The following is an 11327-nucleotide window of genomic DNA, read 5'->3' as shown; positions in this document are numbered from 1 at the left end:
GGCAGGAGAGAGCACAGAAGAATCCAATGCGGGAAGGTAGATTGTTCTGTGTGGTCATAAGTTGGTGTTGTTTTTGTTCATTTTATACTTCGATGATAGTACATTCATTTTTGGTGGTTCTCTTTTTGATGAAAAACAACATTCACATTACAAAATTAGATTAAAAATTTTATTAAAAAATTCTTAAGATAAGAGCCATTTTAAATACCCTTAAGTGTTTTATTTTTCAGAACTTTTTAAAATTAAAGGGTCAGATTTAAGTGTAAAATAAAAGAGCCATTGCTAACTAAAGGTTGCTGTAAAAGATGACCAGTCTTTATCAGTTTAAACTGGTGAGGATGTATGACTTGTTCGTAGACATTCATTGCACACACAATTCTTTCTAGAAGTGCACCAGGCTGCCCCATCTGGCAGGTTACTTACCAGGTCCTTGAGTGAAACAGCTTGTTTTCTGGACGTAGTGACAAGAATGTGTTTAAAACTGTTTTGATTCGCTTGTACCTGAATTTCTTCTGTGAATTTTGTATTGGGAAATAATTACATATTTATATGAAATTCGTACAAAAATACTGCAAAGAACTTTTTTCTTCAACCTGAATACTTCAATGTGTAATTCTTACAAACAAAATATTCTTCTACGTGATTATAATGCAATCATCGAAATAAATAAACTAACACTGATATATTATTACCATCTATTCCTCAGATGCCATTCAAGTTTTGACAATTTATCTAATGTTATAGCAAAAGAATCCAATTCAGGATCACCTGTTATATTTAGTTCTCATGTCTTTTTTTTTTTTCACTCAGAATAGGTCCTCAGTCTTTCAGCGACTTTCATAACTTTTAAATATTACATGCCTAATATTTTGTAGAATGTCCCTGAATTTGCATTTGTCTGATATTTCCTCCGGATTAGATTTAAATTATGCATTTTTGACAAGCATACCACACAGAAGCAATGCCGTGTTCTTACTGCATTCAATTCGGTTATACATGATTTCAATTTGACCCCACTATTGGTGACATTTGCTTTAATCACTCAGTTAAGGTGGTATCTGTCAGGCTTTTTCATTGTAAAAGTATTTTTTTCTCTCTGTAATTTGTAAGAATTCTGTGTGGAGGTACACTGAAACTGCAAATTTCCCATTTTTTTGTCAAACTTTACCCACTAGTTTTAACATCTATTGGTGTTTTTAGCTGAATTAATTATTTCTATGATGGTTGCTAGATGGTGATTTTTATAAATCCTTAATTTCTCCATTTATTAGTTGGCATTTTACTGTGGAAGAAGATTTCTCATCTTTCCACTTATTTCTTTGTATCAGCATGGACTTACAGATTGCTATCTTACTCAGTGATTATAATTCATTACTATCATTATTTATTTTGATAAATAAATTGTCTCAGATTTGGCCAGTGGAAGCATTTTCAAGCTGACATTTCCCTATCTTTTGTTCTTTTGTTAATTTTTTGAATGATAGCTCTCCTGGGCTTAAGGGAAAGTAGATTCTTCTTAGAGTCTGAAGATCTGGGTTGCAGTCTTCTTGACTTCTTTGATTCCTTATTGTGTATCCTTGAGAGATGGCCCTTCTGCTTTAAGGCTTAAAATGGAGACAATCCTTCCTACTTTCTGGAGAAGTTGCTGTGAAATTCAAGCTAAAGGGAGGAGATTATAATGTAGGCTGACTTCCATTCCTAGAGACTTTCTACAATCATTCTGTGCATTGATATTTTATGGTGGCCTAATAAGTTGCAGGGGAATCATCTGGAAAATCTGTCTGACTATTCTGTTTGTCCTGTAAGAATTACATGTTTCAGTTAAATAAATATATATTCGAGTGGTTTTTTTCCTCTCCTAAGTGTTGATGCTATGTAGGTGGGAATCCTATTCACAAGGGTGTCCTGTCCTGGGTAGTACAGAGGTCAGTACAGCAAAGTCATTTCCTGGGAGGACAAGTCACAACTACTCTGATGCCTGTCTTATCTTTCATCCCCAGCAAGGTCCTATCTTAGCTGACTTTGGGCCATATGAACAGATGGAAGTGGGTGTGGCCGAACACATGATTTCTAGTCATGTCAAGTGGGCCATTTCGAGGCAGGATTCCAGAACCAGGAACGCCCCATGGTTGCCTACGGTGCAAGCGGCAGGTGGAGATAAGAATGGCATGTAAAGTCACTTGTAATCTGGCCCTAGCTTGGTTTTCAAATCTTAGAGGAGATTGGGGACATCAAAGTACCTGGCTCAGTGTGCCACCTAGGGTAGACACTTAAAATCCAGTCCCCTGCTACTTTCCTTACCTACATGCCATTTGCTAGATATTTCACACACTGACACCCCATTCTGATTACCTTACCTACTACACTCCTTCATGTGAAGGCTTCTAATACTTCCCAATCCAAAAATTAAAAGACAAGCTGGAAATTAATCTCTGTATTGGTTGAATTAAATCTGTACAAAAGGACACGTGGTATCAGTCTTATTAATCATGAAATTTAGTATTCATGAAAATTTCATTGCTTTTGAGAACAATCTATGTTTAAACTTTCCCTGGTCTGTATGATGATTGCTGAGCACATTGTAGTAAATCTAAAATCAAAGAAGTTACTTATAGGCAATTACTTTCAAAAGCAAAAATTATTAAAAAAAAAAAAAAACTATGAAAAAAATTTGAAATAAAAATGGCATTTAATGTGAGATAAGCATGCATTTTAAGATGTTTAAAATGATATGGAGCAGTGTCCCCAAACTAGGAGAGTTGAGGCCTTACGAGGGACCTAAGCCTGCCAAACCAGACAGGTACTGAGCCACCTGTTTCTGGGGTGAGGATGTTGGGAGAATACCATAGAGTCTGGACAGCCAGTTTTGTGCTGAACTGAGCACTGTCCTGTGTTGGATGGTGGAATAGGAATCGGCCCCTAATTAGTTTGTGTCCTTGGGCAGATTGTATCCTTCTCTGGGCCTCAAGGTTTTCAACAAAACCAAAAACTAAAACTAAAAAACAAAAAACAAAACAACCCACATTAAAACCCAAATATGCAAAAATGCTTTAAGCTCTCATTCCTCTAAAAACTCTGAAGATGTTGGGCATGATCTCTATCTTCAAAACTCTACATCTCCTGAGCTTTGATTCCAAAAGCTATTTATTTTGAGTATCAGTTTCTGCATAGCCCATAATCAAGGATTCAACCTCTCTCACTGCTGGTGTCTCCTCTGGAGAGGAAGTAGACCAGTCGGATTTTGTGAGCTGGCATTCTCCTCCCCACTTTAAACATAATTGAGGCCCTGCCCTAGGGACTGGGTAGAAAGAAAGAGAGGCTTTCTTCCTAATCCATTAGTATACTGGTTTGTAGTTCTTGCCTTTAAGAATTATGTTAAAGGGAAAAACTCATGAAGAAAGGATATTTTATAAGAAAGAGTATTGGTTTTCAACGGTTGCCATAAGAAATTACTATAAACTGGATTGCTTTAAAAAATAGATATTTACTTTCTCACAGTTCTGGAGGCCAGAAGTCTGAAATCAAGTTGTCAGCAAGGTGCAGCCTCCCCCAAAGCTCTAGGGGAGAATCTTCCCTTGCCTCTTTCGACTTCTGGTGGCTCCTTGTGTTCTTTGGTTTATGGCTGCAGCACTCCAGTTTCTGCCCTGTCTTCTCTTTATCTTGGTAAGGATACTTGTCATTGAATTTAGAATGCACTTGGGTAATCCAGGATGACTTCCTTTAGAGATCTTATTTAATTACATCTGCAAGGACCTTTCTTCTAAATAAGGTCACATTCACAGTTTCTGGGAGTAAGGATATAGATATCTTTGGGGGGCTACCATTCGGTCACTACAGGTGACTTGACTGATGGGCTACTGGCTCTTAGCTGAGCTCTAGGGTGTATGGGTGGTGGTGGATGTGGAGGGTACTGTGAATAGTGTTAGGGAGAGGGAAGGATGGAAAGAGTGAGGGGTGTGCACATGGCCTCCACTGACACTGGCTGGTGCTGTCATCAGCACCCCTTCAAGTTAGTGAGGGCCATTCTGAGCACACATCTCTCTTTTCCTTTCCAAAGTAGTATGTTGTACCAGTAAGTTAGGCTTGGCTCTTCTGTAGTCACAAATAATTCCAAAATCTCAATGGCTCACACACCAAACATTTTTATCTCAGTACTCGACTGAGATCTATGACAAAAGGACCACAAAAGCACTCCGGCTCACCTTCACTCTGGGACCAAGCTAATGAGTGGTAGACTGGAATATGTCCAGTCCTGTGGCAGAGAGAGAAGAGTGCATGGTAAACCTCAGGCTGGTTTTTTGAATCTTCTGCCTGGAAGTGACGGATGTTACTTTTGCTCATTTCACTGGCCAGGGCAAATCTTGTGGCCAAATTTGATGTCACTGAAGAGGACAAATATTTTTTCCAAGGGAGGAGCAGTAAATATTTATGAACCACATACAGTAAGGCAGGTGACAAGTGGTGTCGGAAGAGCCCCCCTGTCTGTTGAGAACCTGCATAGCTTCCTTTATCTCCTCCCACACAGGAAGATTGCTGCTCATTCAGGCTTTCTCAAAACCCTTAGCACTCGTTTCTCCAAGGACTGTGATGTCTGCATGTTCAGACTACATCTTACTCTTTATTCTGCGCTACCTAGGCTTCCCAGCCATCCTCATTCCCCATCTCCCAGAAAAAGAAAACAAAGCAAAACGAGACAAAAAACAGAGTTATAGTTTCATGCCATTGTCTGGAAGAACTGCTATTGGAACTATGTTTTCCAATCATAACCTACAGTGACTGTTCCAAGCATGGTTATTTTCACGGCAGTCATCGGAAAAGACCCTTTTCTTCTTCCTCTGTTTGCAGAGGCTCCGAGAAATGGTTAAGGGCTTGGCCCTGATTCCCTCTGTGGATTTTAAAAGTCTTCAACTATTAAGGCCTTAGACAGGCATAGTGCAACTTCCACGAATCTATGGTCCACAGATGGACTGCCAGGGTCTCATAAGGTGCCTAAATTGCAAGTAAAATTTTGTGAGAGTGTGTGTCCAGTGCATGCATATTTTCTGGGCCAGGAACTATAGCTTACATCTGATTCTCAAAGAATCTGTGAACCCAGGAAGATTAAAGACAACAGAGTTCAATACAAATCGCTTCATTATAAGGGTAATATAGAAATTAAGGTTTAATTCTGTGTACCAAATAGACTGACTCTATTTAATATATTAGCTGATTACTTCATCAAAAGCTTTTCCCCAAACCTTGGTTTTGTTTCAGTGAGTTAATTTCACTAATATTACAACCTACCCTGGGAGAAAGGAAGACTCTTTGGAAAGTTACATTGACTTTTAAAGCCACAGGGGTATCATTTGGTACATTCTTACCCTGGCAATTATTACCCTTTGAGTGCCTGCAGAGCTACCTCCAGCCTTCCCTTTGCTCCCCGAGGGGACTTATTACATTTCGAACAGGCAAGTATGAAGACTTACAGGGCTGGCTTACCAGAAGGTTTTGCTTTGGGGATTTCACAAACAGGGCTGCTCCTGTCTTGTAAGGAAATTTACATCCCATGAAGCAGAATAGGGAATGACTATGGCAGTTGACGGTAATAGGGTTGCATCAATATTACATGTCTACCAGGCAGAGAACCAATACGTTTTAATAGCACAAGTCTATTTCTCCACTTCTTCTATGAAGCTGGTTGGAGGTGAGTAATATTTCCTTTTTACAGATAAAGGAACAGAGGGTCAATATTTTGTTAGCCTCTGGAGCAAAGATTTTTAACAGGGTCTTCGGATGGGACTGTAGGGGTCTGTGGACTCCAGAAATGATCTGCAAAGATAACTATATAGCGAATGTGCGTTTGGGGGCGGGGAGGGGTGAAGGGAGAGCATGTTTTTCATCAAATTCTATAAAGTTCTATGACTATAAAAGGTTCGGAACCACCACCCTAAGATTTCCATTCTTGTAAAATAATTAGCGGATTAGCCCAATCTTGCCATTCAGCCCTTTTTCGATGAGTTCTCTTGTTTTTATTTATTTTTTAAATTTAAACGACATTGGTTTATAGCATTATTTAAGTTTCAGGTGTGCAAAGTATTCCAACATCTGTACATAGTACATTGCGCTCACCACTGAGAGTCTGGTTTTCATTCGTCACCATGCTATTGATCCTCATTGACCCATTTTGCTCTCCCTCCACCCAGTGCTCTCCTTTGTTCTTTGGGCGCCGACCTCCACAACTGCAGACAAGACAGAAAGCAAGAACGGTTGTGGAGGAGTCACATTTACATAAGTGTCCTGTCTCTGTTCTGGAAAGTTAATATCTTACTTCTACTCATGATAGTCCCTCATATGTTAAAGTCCCAGTATAACAGAGTAGTAAAAAACCTTAAAAATGATCAGAATCCATGGATGGGAAAACTGAGGCGAAAATGTTGATCACATTCCCCTAATAAACCAGTGATCGAGTTAGTGTTCATTCTCTTTTAAGAAATCAACTCCAATCTCAATTGGGAACCTCTTGCCAATATTTCTTAACAAATGACAATTCAGTATGACTCATTTTTCTTGACATTATGTAAATGAGGGAACTAAGACTGAGTGGCTTTCTGTCCAGAGAGCAGGAAATGAAGCCTGTCTGGGGTCACATGTTCCCTTGGGACACATCGTAGTGTCAGAAATGGGTTCTCAAAGAAGAAGGCCTTTGTTCGTTTTGGGTTCATGAGTGAGCTCCTCCTCTTGGCCATGGCTGGAGGGGTGGCTCCAAACCCCTGTTTCCCTGGGAAGACTCTCTTCAAAAGGCCCATCAGGTTCTGCTACCTCTGGAGCTGCCATCAGAAGCCTCTTCACTCCCCAACTGAGGGAAACATTGAGTTTCCAGATTAAATGTTCTGGGCCAACCAGTCCCTCTCATATGAAACAGAGGCACAGTGGAAAGGCAGCTTACACTCGGAGCCCTGAGAAATACTGAGCAAATGTGGTTAGTTTGCTGGATTTTATTTTTGAATGTCTTTTGGATGCACAGGCAGACTTCACTCTGCCTGAAGGGACGGACCCTGGACTTCTGTAACCTCCATGAGGGCTAAAGACTAGCGTTAATCTCACTAATGAGGGGTCTGTTACAGAAACTGACCACGCCCCAGTTTTTTCCACTGGGACATAACAGTATTTCTTCAGAGGGACATGTGATAAGACATATCTAAAAAGTAGTGATGTATAGGAAGGATGTCATTTCCTACAGAGAGTAGGAAAGCTGGAGGATCCTTTTAAATATCAGTCACTCATTACACAGACAGATAAGGAAAATGAGGCCCAGAGAGGGGTTAATGGCTGCTCCAGGGCCAATAACCAGCTGGGTGGAGCTGGGCTAGAGACCCGGGCTTGTGTTTTGGGCTGCTCTGCACAGACTGCCTTTCTATATTCCTTCGGACTCATGGAATCTTCCTCAAACTTCAGTCTTGAAATTGTACCACAAGTTAATTCGAGGGCCCCCAAGTCAAAATTTTAAAAACTAAAGGATGCAGATCATTAGACCTGCCAAATAACATCTAAGAGTCTTTTGAACACACCATCTTTTAAATGGAGTGGGGTCCCTCCCTTCCTTTGCAGTCAGAGTATTGCAGGCTCCCTCTGCCTCTAAATATCTAGGTACCAGGCTTCCGGGCTCCCACTATGACTCGGCCACGACCACCTATCATCCGCACCTGTCCAAGTCCACTTTTGTGGGAACCGGTTCTCATCATCTGCCCCTAGAGACTTCAAATCACCCCTCTCCACCCCCTACCTACACTATTCCAGCCCCTCTCAGGTTGTGCAGGAACCAAAGATTTGTGAAAACTGAACCACAGGCACAGCCCCAACCCAGGCCAGAGGAGCTTGACCTGAGGCAAGAGCAAAGCACTCAACTCTCTGGGCAAGGAGGGGTGGCCCCGCCTCCAGAACGAACCCCCCGGAGCTGTTCCTAGAATCCATAAAACAAAAGGTGATGGGTTTCTGGGCAGGGGAAGAATGCTTGATTATTTATGGCGCTGGTCTGGAGGGAGGAGAACACGGAACTCTTTCCAAGTCGGAGTGTGATTCATTTTCCCCCGGGAGTGGCGGGGCCGAGCGGGCGTGTGCGCCGGCAGCCTCGGGCCACCGCACACTCGGGCCTCTCGTTTATTTACGGTAGGTTATCAGCGGCTGTGCCTGGCGATAAAGTTTATGAAAAGAGGCGGCGTCTCCAGCAGGCGGGCCGGCCCGCGCTCCTTTCCCACACTGATTAGGATCAGCCAGGGCTTTGCAAGCTACAGTTAAGGATCTCGGGTGCCCGGAGCCGCGTCTCCCCCTTCCTGCCCGCCCGCCGGCTGGCCGGCTGCTGCCCCGCGTGGGAGCCGAGGTCAGGGCTGCGGCCGGGGCTGGTCAGGGGAGGGGAGGAGGCTTGGAGCGGGGGGGGGGGGGGGGGGGGGAGAAGCAGCCCCGCGGGGGAGGGAGAGCCAAGGCCAGGGAAGCTGGAAAGGAAGAGAAAAACTCTCGTCCAAATAAAAATGCGCAGTTCTCATGTTAAGATTGAGATGGAAAAGGGGCGATAGGATTTTTTTTTCCTCTGAAGGAGTGGCAAATTCTCACCTCTGCATTTACTTTTCTACATTACTTTCCCATCATTTCACCTATATTTCCTTTGTCTTTGCATTTGGACTTGACACATTTTTTTTTTCTTATGACCATGTTTTGTTATCTCTTCAGAAGATAGTAATTGAACGCCTACTTTGCAGGGCGCCTGTAAGCCCCAGAGAGAGACACACGTATAGAAAGGGGGTGGGCGAGGGTGAGGGGAGAAAGAGAGAGAGATTCAGAGATTCTGAGAAGAGGAGCCCTGGTCCCGGTCCTCGAAGTTTCCAAGGTCACGAGCAGACAGTGGGGTAGAGTGCTTGCAGCCCTGGGCTGTGAGTTGAGAGCAGACACTGAGGTGGGTACTGCTTAAACGTGGTGGGGGACACTAACTTTTTAAATCCTCACAGCGATTTTAGGAGGGAGATGCCATTATTCTGCCATTTTGCAGATAGTGAAACAGAGGGTGAGTGACTGGTAGGAAGGAGTATCATCACAAAGATGGATAAGGTAACTAATAGTTGAATAAGGAAGATTCAAATGTGCTCCTGTAACATTACAATACTTCCTTTAACAGTGCAGTTAATACTGGGTGCCCTCAATAGACTGGTCGACAAGACTAGCATCATTTAATCTAGAAAAGAAAAGGATAAAAGATGACTTAACTGTCTAAGTACGTGGTAAAGTAAGTCGAGTGCCCCTCAGGTCTCACCAGCTGAGGAGAAATGATTTCTTAGTGACACTGTACTCAAAGGCTCTGGGCTTCTCTGAGTCGTCCCAGGAGCCCCTGAGGCCGTCTCCTGCTGGCTACTTCAGTTTCCGTGGGGCACCCCTAGGCTCTCTGGAGCTAAACCTCTGAGGAATGAGGAAAAAGGTTTTCACCGTCTTCCCTCTCTCTGCATGACGGTCCGGTGGTGTGACTCCAAAGCTCTGCTGTCTACGTGCTGATTTCCTGCCAAACTCCAATAAATCAGTCTTTTCAGTTTTCTCTGGTCCCACTGCTCTTGATAGAACTCAGACATGAGTCCAAAGCATGTTTGGCCAAGGGATACTCAGAATTCATTGCTCTTCTCCTCCCAGGAACAGGACTGTCTTCTTGGGTCAACTGGGCTTCTCAGGTTTCCTTTCCCACAGAATGAGCTCCTCCCAGGAGTTAGTTGGCAGATACGCTGAGACATGTCCTGTTCCAGCTCAGGTTCAGACTAGGACCTTGGTTCCCTTTGCAATAACTAGCAAGTGCTCAGCCGTTTTGATGAAAGAGTCTGACCAATTGTTCTGAAAGGAAGGCCAAACAAGAGGCTGTGGGTATAAACGATAGCAGGAACGATTTTAGTGAGTGAAATGGATTTCTTATATCAGGATGCTAACCAGGAAAGTCATTTTGATCTCCCTGAGGAGAGTCTACCGCCCTTCTTGAGTAGTTCAGGAATAAGAGTCAGTTCTTTCCAAGCTGAGCCCTCGGTATTCCTGAGATGGACTAAGATGCTCTACCTTTAAAATTGAATAGCACGTTTTTTTTTTTTTTTCTCTAATTTGGGTAATATAGTTTTTCCGTGTAATTTTTTTTCCATACATTTTTCTTAAGTCTTAAACCTTTAACACCTGCAGGCAACAAAACTAATGAACTAGCAGTAAACAGATATGAATGAGAAAGCTTGAAAACTGCCGATCATGCTGAGTTTGTTGCTTTTTTAAAGAACATGTGTGCTTGTGGTTTTATATGGCCTGCTCATAATGTAGCCATATTTTCTGCTATTAAAATTGTTCCTAGTTTGCGGATGGAATGAAACAGACCGTTATTCCAGGGTGTTCCCGGAAGAGCCTCATGTTTCAGGAAGCACACACCACGACTTCAGTTTTCTACCACCTGAGTATACTTGAGCACAGCTATTGTAGACTCTCCAGTATTAGTTTCCTTTCCTCCTTCCCCCTCCCTCGGCTGTTTCCCATCAAGGCCCAGACTGACTCCCAACCTCTGCCAGGCTAAAGATAAACTCTCCATCTGGGATATCATCCACTGGCTAAATTTATTCTCAGGGGTGAGTTGGGGCTACCCTGACCAGTGACTCCAGGCGAACATTTGAGCACCCATGGCTCTATGTCATCCTAAGAGATGGAAGGAGCTTAGGAAGGGAAAGAGACCCACAGGAGGGGTAAGAAAGGGTAGGAGTGAAAGATTCAGGCTGAGATTGCCAGGAATTTGGCAGAGGGGCTTCAGAGCAAGGATGACACACTGTGGATACAGCATAAGCTGAGTTAGTCTGAGGGATTTGACTGCTCCCGGCAAAGATTCCTTTTTTATCAGTTATAATGTTACTGTAATACAACCCCAGAGGGAAAAGCCCAGTGCTAATCATGGCTCAAGAAGTCAGTGGACCCGATGTGCAGAATGGGGTGTTTAATTTTATGATGTGGCTATGGGTTACATGAGAGACTAATAAAAAAAAAAAAAAAAAAAAAACTCCATAAAATATGGCTTGGAGTAATGGAGTTGCAGCTTCTACCAGAAGGTCAGCCATGCTCAGAAGTGGTTTTAGAGCAGGACTGATGTCTAGCTGGTATGCACTGGTATGGCCATTCAGGTTATTAAACTATTGAAAGGCTTCCATACCAGTAGTTAACTAGCTGCTGCACTCAGCTTCCTAAAAGTTTCTCTGCTGCACTGTCTGCCCTGCCCCCACTCTGGGACTTCCCCAGCATCCAGCAACCAGATACAGAGTGCCTGCAGATCCTGTTTATGTGTCTCCAGCATCAGACTG

This window comes from Rousettus aegyptiacus, unplaced genomic scaffold, assembly GCF_014176215.1.
Source record: "Rousettus aegyptiacus isolate mRouAeg1 unplaced genomic scaffold, mRouAeg1.p scaffold_m13_p_4, whole genome shotgun sequence".
NCBI classification, from domain to species: domain Eukaryota; kingdom Metazoa; phylum Chordata; class Mammalia; order Chiroptera; family Pteropodidae; genus Rousettus; species Rousettus aegyptiacus.
The sequence above is the reverse complement of the archived record's forward strand: the minus strand, read 5'-3'. Positions refer to the sequence as shown.